Below are 11,177 nucleotides of genomic sequence, written 5' to 3'. Positions count from 1 at the left end.
AGTGGGTGGGTGGGGGAATTTGATGGCTTTCAGATTGTGCGGGGGAAAGGAAAAACAGACTTTGTTCTGTATTAGGTGTGAAAATGATTAATCTTTTTTATATTCTTTTAAGTTACAACATGGATGTGGAGCGAGAGAGACTTAGATTTTAATCTTTTCACTGAAGTAAAATAATTAAAAGGCTTTCACAAACTCATTTATTCCCGCATGAAATATTCTATTTCAGGCATGTTTGGAAAAGTGCTTCAGAAGTTAGCGATTTAAAGCAAGCAGCTGCATACTGATAACAGGGCAAATATCTCACTGCAGCTTTAGATCATAGGAATCTACTCAGCAAAGGAAACAATTTTTCTCTCTAATTTCAAAAAAACCCCACTGGTTAGCCTGAAATTAAAACACTTATCTGCTTATTTTGCAAAAGAAACATTATGAAAATGGGTCAAAAGAGCTGCAGCTCTTTTAATATCTCACAAACAACAATTTACTGCAAAGAGAAAGCTACTGAATTCTCCCTCCTCTAGTTATTATTCATTTGTTAGGTACTAACAGAAGATGTGCCACTGTTCATGTGGGTATTTTAAATACTGACTACGAACTCTATGCTTACTGTTGAAGTTATTGTCATAGAGGGGTGATTGCAGTGGGTTACACGTGCTCCCAGTGCTCGCTGCAGCGCACCCCAAGCAGTCCCAACTGGTGTCTGCTGGCCTTGCAGTGGAGACTCTATCACCACAAACATCTAATGCAGTAAGTGCTTGTAATGATTTGTTTCCCATGTAATAGCCCACTCTTGTACCTTAACCCCAGACAGCTCAGTTTTATCAAATGATGAAACGTTTTATCACGAGTCAATGTTAGATGGAAAATGTTTTTTGGGAGAACTGGTGATGACTTACAAATCAGTTTGCTCAATCTGTTTTTCTGTCCTTGGACTTGTCAAACATGAAGACAATCAAATCCTGGCAGCATTTACATTTGACGTCCATCTAGAATAATTTACCAGCTCAAAGAATTATCTCAGTCTGACACTTGGGGTCGCTGAGGAATTTTCTGGGACAAAGAGTGCCTGCCAGTGGTGGCAGACTGTCTCAGTCAGGCTCCTTGGGGTAAAAACAGCTTCTCTCTGCTGTGAGAAGTTTCACCAACAGATGTCTACCATAACATGTGGGCCCATGATTTTCTTGGCAACTATTTAAAACCATGTTTTTTCAAAATTATTTCCATACTCACTCAATAGTTGGACATTTGGAGTTTGGCAGACTTGGAGAAAAAGGTGTGCAAGAGAATGAGGGTTCAGAAAGTCACACTCACGTTATCAGTATTTTAATTTGCCCTGAACTCAGACTTAAGCCCAGAAGGAATCATTAAACATTGTAATATTCTGTAGATCATTTCCTTTATACAGTTATCCTTTGTTGAGGCCTCAACAATGTTTGTTTGATTACTCATTTCTTCCATGTGAGATTTGATTGTTGATTTGAAGACATCCAGACATGGAAAGCCCTCCAATTCTCTTTGTGGTTTGTTCCAATGGCTAATCACTCTCACTTGTTTCTCAATTAAATCTGTCTGATGCTGGCTTTCAGCCATCTATTCGTACAGTGTCTCCATGAAGTAAGACAGCTTTGGGTAAGTCAGGGCCAGGCATTGGCAAGCTACATCCACTCAAGAAAAATGCTCTGCAAGAATGGTTGTTAGCATTTTTAATTATAAACTCCTCATATATTTATTTAAATGAATTGAAATAAAACCCCCACATTAGTGAATTAGTGTTTTATATAGCATTCTAAAAGGCATTGAGCACTAGATGAGCATATGGTTTTATTTTCATATTTCTCTAGGCAGGTATTATTGAGAATTGGCAAAATAAAAAACCCTATGTATGTATTCTCCTGCTTTGTATATCAAACATCTACATTCTTATCTACCTCGAGTGTCTGTTTATGAAATTAGAGAAATCCACTGTCTAGGGAGTAGGCCAGAACAGCACTGGAAACTCAAAAGAAATACCAGCTGACGGTCTGGCTGACTGAAGAGGATGAAATAAAACTCAAAGCTTCACCTGTCTCTAACAAAACTCATAGGGGGAAAACCTTAAAGAACCAACCATGGCATTCAATACCTGTATTTTCATTCCAAAGCTGTTTCTTCTCTGACAACTCTACCACCCTGAAATCATGATGGACAGAGGAACTGAGCCCTCAGATGCCCAGAAGAAACAGGAATTACTCAAAAATGCAGAAAACACAGCAGAGAGAAGAAAAAAAATCTGCGTCTGCATCCACTGAAATCTATGGAAGTTTTGCTCTCAATGCTAACGCATGCTTTACTGCTTAGACTGAAATATTTTTTCTACAGAGTCCCCTCAGATTCAAGAGCTGTTAATGTCACTCCCTATGTCAATGTCACTGTGCTCAGGTGGGTCCACCTGCTGTCTGTTTACAGGCTGAGTTCAGAAGGATGGCACCATAAGGTCATACTGAAAACCTGAGACAATAATGCCTTGTAAATCCACAAACCTCAAAGCCCACAAAGATGTAAAATGAAGCAGGGAGCCCAGGGGCAAGGGCAGGAAAAGTAAAAATACTTTAAAAAAGCCTCAAACAACCTGCAAAGTACTGCTCTAGGTTACTGTCATCTTTTTGAGTTTCAAAGACCCCTACAAGACAAACTAGCCAAGATTTATTTTAATAATTGAGACAATGGTCTAGCTTGTTGTTGTTCTCCACCATTGAAAGACAACACTGCATACTTAACTAATTGTTGTGAATGAATCAATTACACAATTACCATTAGTGCAGTTATCCGATTATGCCTTTTCACACAGCTAAGGGAAATCAAAGACAATCTGTGTACGTTAATGTGCTGCACCTTTTCTGCAGGATACTCTGGCATTATATTAAGCAGTATTTCTAGAGACTGCCTGCAGCAGATTTAAATTCTGCTTGGGTTGAATAAAGGAAAGATAATGTTACTTCAGTCTCTTCGAGTCATCTGGGCTTTGTTTTGATCATATTTCAGGAATATTCACATGCTTCCCATACATACTGTAAGAATATTTTTGTAACATAAAGTTCTCCTTTCTAAGGTCATTTATTTTAGTCTCAATGCAGCCACGCTGATAAATGGGAGATGAAGGGGCATGGGAACTTACTTCCCCATTTAATCACAAACTCTAAGCAAAAAAAATGCACTCCCCAAGTACCAAGAATAATTTTGGGCCAAATCTTACATATGGAAAACTCCCACGACTTAATTATCAGAGTCAAGAACTACAGGATTCACCTCTAAGGCCACCTCTATCCCTTTTATAGGGGGTAGCTGAGGCTGAAGCGCTCCTGTAACCATACCACAGCCCTTTAGGGCACCCCGGCAGACCCTGAGCATGGGGTCTACCTCCAAGCCCTCGCAGCTCTCCCCCAGTTCGTTTACATGATACGCATCCAGGGCCCTAATTACTTGCCCACCCATAGGTGGCTCTGCTTGGCTTATATTACTATTTACCACCACCATTAACACAAAAGGAAGGAGGTGGGGAAGCCCAGTCCTGAGCTCCCTGCATTAGCCACCAGCAGCCAGAAGCGGGTGTTGAATGGGGCAAGAAGCATGTGCACCCTTAGGTTTTCCTTGAGCACCTGCGCAGACATAGATTTTATTCCATTGGAAAGGTCAAAGTCCATTGGTATTGCCGCAAATAAAAACACTTTGGCTTTCCTCATTCCCATGTTTTGCTCAGACCTAAGCAACAGGGCTACAAAGAAGTGTACTCTCATGGCCTCAGTGCCCTGTGAAATCTCAGTCCAGTGTGGGATATCCTGGAAGCTACCATGGAGCCAGGCCCGCCACGAAGGCTGTGAGACGACTTGCCACGGCAGAAGAAGCACAAACAAGACTATCTGCTTTTCTAAAAAAGCCAACGAAACCGTACTGAGCCCAACGAAACCCACTGCAGGACATTTTGTGATCAGGGCTGCCACTAAGGGTAAGTCTGAAGGATGGCCCCTACAAGAAGGCAAGGAATAATGGACTAAAAGCTTGAAAACACAGAAACGAGCTGCTTGTAGAGCTGTGCCAGGCTACCGGCTAGTGTCAGTCACAGATCCACCTCCTCTGTGTTTTCTTAGCTGTCATGTTTTCTATACATCTCCTCACTGGGTAGTTCCAGTGGTGCCTAATGGGAACCAAGCTGTGCGGTAGGCACAGCCACCATGAACTTTCTTCTTAGATGGCTTTTGTGTCAACACTAGCTCTGGCAGCTATGGTGTCATTTTGCTGGTATATCTGTCGCCCCATCCTGGGATGCTACAGGATCATTTTCCAGATATCTACACAACTGGAAGAATATACTTCTTGGCAGCAATCACTGATCATTGGGCGTAAATGTATGTAGGAGCCAGCAGAAAGGTGGTGGTGCAGTCAGGGGAAGAGCATCATCTCTCTGAAATCAGCAGCAAATTCCCTCAGCCTCTTACCCCAGAAAAGCCATTGCTGTAAAGGACAAGTCTCAAGGTCCCACTCTCAAAGGTCTCTTCATAACAAATCTTGGAAGAGTAGACAACTGGCAAACTTCTTGGTCCTCCCTGGATCTTTGCTTGGGCCGATACAAGTGTGGAAACCAAGGCAGGGCTAAGAAAACACTGATTAATGACAGAGAGTTCTGGCTGGGAAACTACGAAAACATCAGACTGGGGTAAGACTGTGGGAGAGAGTGAGCCTTGTGGGAGAGCCTGGTGCTGTCTGACTTTCTGGGGCACACCAGGCTGTTTGGAAACAGATTTCTGGCATGTACTCACAGACAGAATTAGCTGGTGCCTGGCCCAGGGGGGAATTGGTGTCATGCAACTCATGTAGCACTATCAACCAACCTGGATAAACACTGCAAGCCTGGGATGGGGAAATGGAGGCATTAGGGGAGGCAGCTGGCTGGGCAGGGCCTGGGTACCAAGCCAAATCAGCTCCTTAGAGCAAATAGTTTGCATTCAAACAAGGACCATCCCTGTTGAGATCTTTTCCGATGCTGTATAGAGTGGCTGTGGGAAGCACTGGCTTGCTCAAAAACAACATCGAGGCTGAGTCTGAGGATGGGAGTGTGACAGGTGCCTTCTGCGGCTGCAGGCACAGGAGCACGGGGCACACACAAGTCATATTGCCCTGCACCAACTTTTCCTGCTGCTGCTGATGGGGAAGATCCATGTTCAGTGCAGCCACTGGTACAGGAATGGGGAGCTATGTTTGAGTGTAGGGGGGAGGCAGAGGGACAGGAGAGATGGTCCTGCTGTCCAACCAAGGTTGCAGCCATATCGTCCTGCTGGGAGCCCTGCCACCATGAGGATGCCTGCCCACAGGCGAAGCTGGTGCTGGCACTCCTGGCCAGGGAGACGCTGCCAGGGACAGAGACACCCTGAGGCACGGACACCCCAAGGGTCCGTGGCTGTGCGTGACCTACTCAGGAACAGAACAGGCGGAAAAGCAGTAAGCAGCAAAGAGCAGAAAACATCATCATGAATGGGAGTGTGTAGCTGTGTGAGACAACACATTGCAAACACAACCAGGAAACAATAGAAACTGATGCAGAAAGGACAAGGATAAAGACATGAGCAAGCATATCAGCAGAATACCTATGCTCGCAGTTTTATTTTAAGTCAAAATATTTTTCCCCCTAAGAATAAAAGTTAGAAGGGAAAGGTAAAAGAAATCTAAAGTGCATGGCTATGAATGAAATACCTCAATCTCAAAAGACTGACCAACATGGGAAAAATAAAGCTTATTTCAATTCTCATTAGATTCCCTTTTAAAAAGACACCTGGCTCTGACATTCTGAATTAATTTAATCACATTTATCCTATTAAGCAAGAGTGAACAACCTAAACCGTATGAAAATTGTTGCTGGCCCAATATGACTCACTAGGAATGAAAGCCAGCCCCATTAATTAGTTTCTGTAGAGCATTCCCAAAAGTGCATTATTCACACTGAAGTTCTAAGTACATTGTAGTTCATGAGGCAGAGGTGGGGAGACCCTCATTCAGATGCAGGCAGAGAGCTGCTCCTTTGGCCTGAGCAGGTATATACTTGTGGGAGAGGGGAGTGACAAAAATAACACAGAATTCAGTAGGATTGATTAATTAGCTGCAACGTAAGTGCCACCATAATCATAAAGGGAGGCATGATTAAATGTGCAAAGAACTCAGTGGGAATCAGGTGACCCAGAATCAGTTATAAATTTTGATGCTTACCAGCTCTCTGTTCCTATCCATAGCCTGTGCCTCTGACTATGTGTCTCTTTTGTCTGTTTGAGCTCATCAGAAGTGTCATATCCAGTGATGCTGTGGGACTTCCAAATTTTCACAGACTTTCTGAGCTTACGTGACTGTTATATCAAAAAGTGATAATAAAAGACAATATATCTTAATGAAATAGTGAGTTGCTGCATAAATATTTTATCCTATGTTCACAAAAATATAAAAAATGGTGCATTCTGTGCTAATCCTTTTTTTGCAATGAACATGTTAAAAGGCTGCTGTGTTATTATTCTGAACTATTCTGAAAATAATCACCCTGATTATGCAGTAGTAGGCATGTACAGTTGATTTGAAGGAGCTAAACTTTGCATCAAATTTCCCCTGGGTACTGTCTGAAACTGCGCAATAAATGAGTGTTGCTGTAACTTAAACAGGTACTGACTCTTCGGAGACATGAAAATAAAAATGTTGTGGTGTTAAAACATAGCCCTGACAGGTCTATTACACTCTTCACAAAGTGTGATAGTTTTCTTCTAACAGTAGCTGTCATAAAAATTAATGATGCATACTTTCAATGTTAGCTCATTACTGATGCACAACTCAGTAGGTTCAGATGAGATTCCAGCTAGATGGGTATGACCTCGGCGTGTAGGGGAATGGGCTTAGTTCACCAACAAGCTTTCCTTCTGTGTATCTTCATTTTTCTACTTAATTTACAGAGACTTCCTGTGAGATCTTCCACTCTGTGTTCTCCTTTCCAGCTGCCAATAACAGTGCTTCAGATCTCCATCTTGGGCTAAAACCCCCATAGGATAGCATAAGAATAGAGTGGGTTTTTTAACTGAATTTTGGAGAACAATATAAATATTTTAAGCTGTGAAGCAGAAAAAAACCCTTTCTTCTACAGCACATTTTAAACTTTCTAGCAATATTTGAAAAGATTCAAGCAGATGAGAACTTTCTTCCATAAAGATGCAAAGGTATACAGCCCTCAGAGTATTGAAACTCCCAGTTATTTACTGTTATCATAAATTCCCACTGGCTTATTATCACCAACTAACAATTCAGAAAGTAAGTAGTTTCTAGCCTTTTAATTTGGACTCATTTAAAAGTAATTAATCTCTGTGGTTGTATGCCAAACGTGTAAACCAGCTTTCTAAAGGTGTGTCTGTGATTTAACACGACTTCTTGCCCGCTCCCGACCAGTCGCTCCCTCCATCCCGGAGAAAGCCTGAGAAAGTAGGTAAAACCGGCATCCTGAGCCAGGGGCCGGCAGCTTTGGCTCTGCCAAGGGAGCACAGGACGGGAGGGAGCCCAGTTCAGCTGGGGCCTCAGATCTCAGCAGACGCATGCACACTGATAGCTAGTGGATATATGCACATCCAGTAGTTCCCAGTACAGACGAAATCCTGAAACTGGTGTTACCTCTACATCTGAATGGCAGTTCACACGACTTGAGCTTACACAGCTAATGTCAATTGATTCACCTCTAAATGAGAATTAATGAAGATGTATGCTTAATACCAAGCTGGGCTGGCTGGGTGCCCAGGTATTGGGAGCTATGCGTTTTCCATTACTGGAATGCGTTTATTCTCACTGATGTGTAGAATTTGGATTTTATTGTTATTCTTTCTAAATCAAAAAAAAAAACCCAAACCACCACAACAGCAGAGGCAGAATGTCCAATTAATACTTTAAGACTGAAGAATAATAACCCAAGTGTGGTGAATGGAACAAAGTGCTCACTTGGTCTGGGTGGCATTTTAGTAAGGGCATTCCTAAAGGAGCTGTCAGATCCGATACAAAATGAAATGCTTTCGTCAGCCTTCAAAGCATCTGATCTCCCAGAAAACAAAACCTCATGGAACAGTCTTACTTAAGTCTCTCTTTCATTAGAAAGAGCACTACAGAAATATCCTGGCTAACAAATGTTTGAATTTATGCAGACTTCGGTTATTCACAATGCTGGTCACAGACGTTAAAAGTTGCACAGTAAGGAGCATTTCCATAATATGGAAAGAAGGAAAACAGACCCTCTGTGAAACAGATAGCGTTCTGCTTTACAGAGGGTCCGTTTTCTTTCTTTCCATATTATTTTCCATTATATGAATGCTAGAAGAAGACATGAAGTTAACTTTCTGACAATTTTTTCTTTTGAAGACTGAAAACTACACATTATCATTTTGAATTATGACTTATCGCCCTTTCTTCCTTCCTCAGCAGTTTAATTTTGCTTCATTTACCTCAACTGCTTTGAAATATCCCAGAGCCATGCAGCTCCAGTTGCAATAAAAATATTTCTACTTCTTAATATAATAAAAAAATTAGCATAAAAAGTTAAATAGGTATCTGCATTTATTTTGGACATGTAGGCATAGGTATCTTTTGCTAGCGTCTCCCAGTGGAATAACCCTTCTTATTTTTATTCTGGAAAGCACTGCGGCACTGAGCAGCCTTAGCTGCTGGTACTGGTCACTGGTGGAACTGAGACAGGTGGCCAGCTGCTTAGTAAGATGAATATTTATTCTTCATAAAATCTGAGCTGCAACATTTTGCATAAGTAAGGGAAAAGCATTTTACTGGACTGCGGAAGCCAAAAAGCACATAACCAGATGCCTTATGTTTATTTATGTTAAGGTTCACCTTTGGATCATCTACTCAGGTGGCCCTGCCAGCTACCAGGCAGGCCTACAGCGTGCAGCCCCGATGCGTTGGAACCAGTAGGTCCTGGCATGTAGAAAAGAGTGAAAGTTTTACTTTCACTACTAAGTTGGCATCACCACAGATTTCATACCATAGCCACAGTGCAAGCTGCAACTACCCGCACACTTGGCTAACTGTTGATTTATTTAAATGGTAGTTGATGGTTTAATAGTATTTAATTAAGCTCTTATACCGATAGACAGCACAGTCCAAACCAGCTAAGCTTTGGAGCCTGTGCCTGTTGATGTAAATGGAGTTTTGTGTTGTGGACAAGGGAACTGGAATGACAAAATGAAAATTCTCTCTCGCACATCACCCCCTGGTACCTGGCACAAGAACTACCAAACACTGCTGCCCGATCTGGACTGCCTGTACTAGAAGATTTTTCAGATTACACATACTCTGCATGAAACATTTGTAATGAAAGATAGCTCTGTGCGTGTGTGTGTGTGTATGTGTATACATGTACACGTGCTCTAACGCACATACATATGTGTGTGTGCCTGTATTTACACACATATTGGGCTGGTCTCACACTGGAACAAAACTGTGTCTGTTCCCAAAAGTGATTATTTGATCCCAGACAAGGAGTTTCATCCCGCAGGAAGATCAGAGGTATTATCTTTCAATACTTTTGAACTTCTTTTGCTGGAGCAAGCTTAAATCCTTTTTATGTATTGGGTTTAATAAGAAATTTGTTGTCACTGTTTTGAACAATAAAAGAATCATTGCAAGAAGATACGTGTGTTCCTGGTGGAACTGTAAACTCTTTGGGAACAATTTTCACATCTTTTCCAGCAATGTTAGACTGCTTTGCCCCAGATTCTAATGCTACTCTGGGGCGATTAAGCTCTTCAGAGGTTGCATGAAGTTCTGCACAGAACCCAGGGAAAACATACTTGCTCATCCTTGCTGACTGTGGGCCAGCAAAACTACACAGTTTTGTGAAGAAACAGAACACTCATCTCCAGAGCTGGGACAAAATTGTTTTCCTGAACTAGTAGAGATGCCACAATTCTTCAACACACTGTTCTCCATGAAACTAGGGTGAACACGTTGATGCAAATAAGCATGTGGCCCAAAGTCTTTACATCGCTGTATTTACTAAATTACTTTGTGATGTAGTGACATAGTACTTTCAGAAGTCTTAATCTGACTATTTACACCAAAGGAACTAAACAGCAAGCTTCCCTGCAGTTGTAAGCACCTATAAAATAGTTTTTAACTTCTAAGTTCAGATTTGACAGAGAACTTGAGCATATGCCAATTTAAAGTATGTAAAAAGTCCCTCCAGTTTACATCTGTGAAGACAATGGAGGACAAGAACGCTGTCAATTTATGAAAATATGTGAGAAAAGATCACTTTCTGGAAGTGCATATTTACTAAAAAATGTGAACTCATTATGAATAACTCGACTCAACAAATACTTTCTGAATCTGCTAATACAATGGCCAAAGAAAGCTTTCACAAGTGTAAATCTGGATCGTCTTAGAGATCCAATCAGATGATTTAAAACTGGTGAAAAAGGTATAAACAGTATAAAAGCCAATAGGCATCAAAGGGCAGGTGATACCTTCTTCCAGCTGACCTCTTACCAGTTTCTCACACTTGGGAATTGTATTAATCTTTTACATTTCTACTGGTTCCTGATGTACATTTTTATATTTTGAGGCAGGTTGAGGGGTCTGTTCCTTTAATCTTGAGAAATCAAGCCTGCAGACATCACACATGGAGGCTCCAGGCAATCCTAGACATCAAGGGCTCCTGTGCTTTGACAGCTTCATGTGCCTGCCAGAAGTGAGGTTATTCTGCCCAGTCAGTAAAGAACTGATTAAAAGGAGAAACTGAGACAGGCTCTTACAACCTCTCCATATAAACAGCGAAGGGTAAGGCAGCAACGAAGGTCCCTTCAGCATCGCCAGATCCTCTGAAGGCAACCACAGCACTGATCCTTCCTCCCCATTAGTGGCATTTCCATCACCACTCCTGCAACCAGTGTGTTTCCACTCACTGTCAACACCTTCCTATATATTTACAAGGAGTGGGTGGGTGGGGTAGAATATCAGGGTCCTCCTGTACAGCATAGCCTAGGAAGTATTTGGCAATTTAGCATGAATGAATAATTCAACATTTTATTTTAAATGGAAAAAAATTATGCAATAATTATTTTTTTCTCTGTTTTGAGTATTATAATAGATAACACAAAATGATGTAAACATTTGAAAGTGCAAGA

The sequence above is a fragment of the Falco rusticolus genome, chromosome 3 (assembly GCF_015220075.1).
Source record: "Falco rusticolus isolate bFalRus1 chromosome 3, bFalRus1.pri, whole genome shotgun sequence".
Classification (NCBI taxonomy): domain Eukaryota; kingdom Metazoa; phylum Chordata; class Aves; order Falconiformes; family Falconidae; genus Falco; species Falco rusticolus.
The sequence above is the reverse complement of the archived record's forward strand: the minus strand, read 5'-3'. Positions refer to the sequence as shown.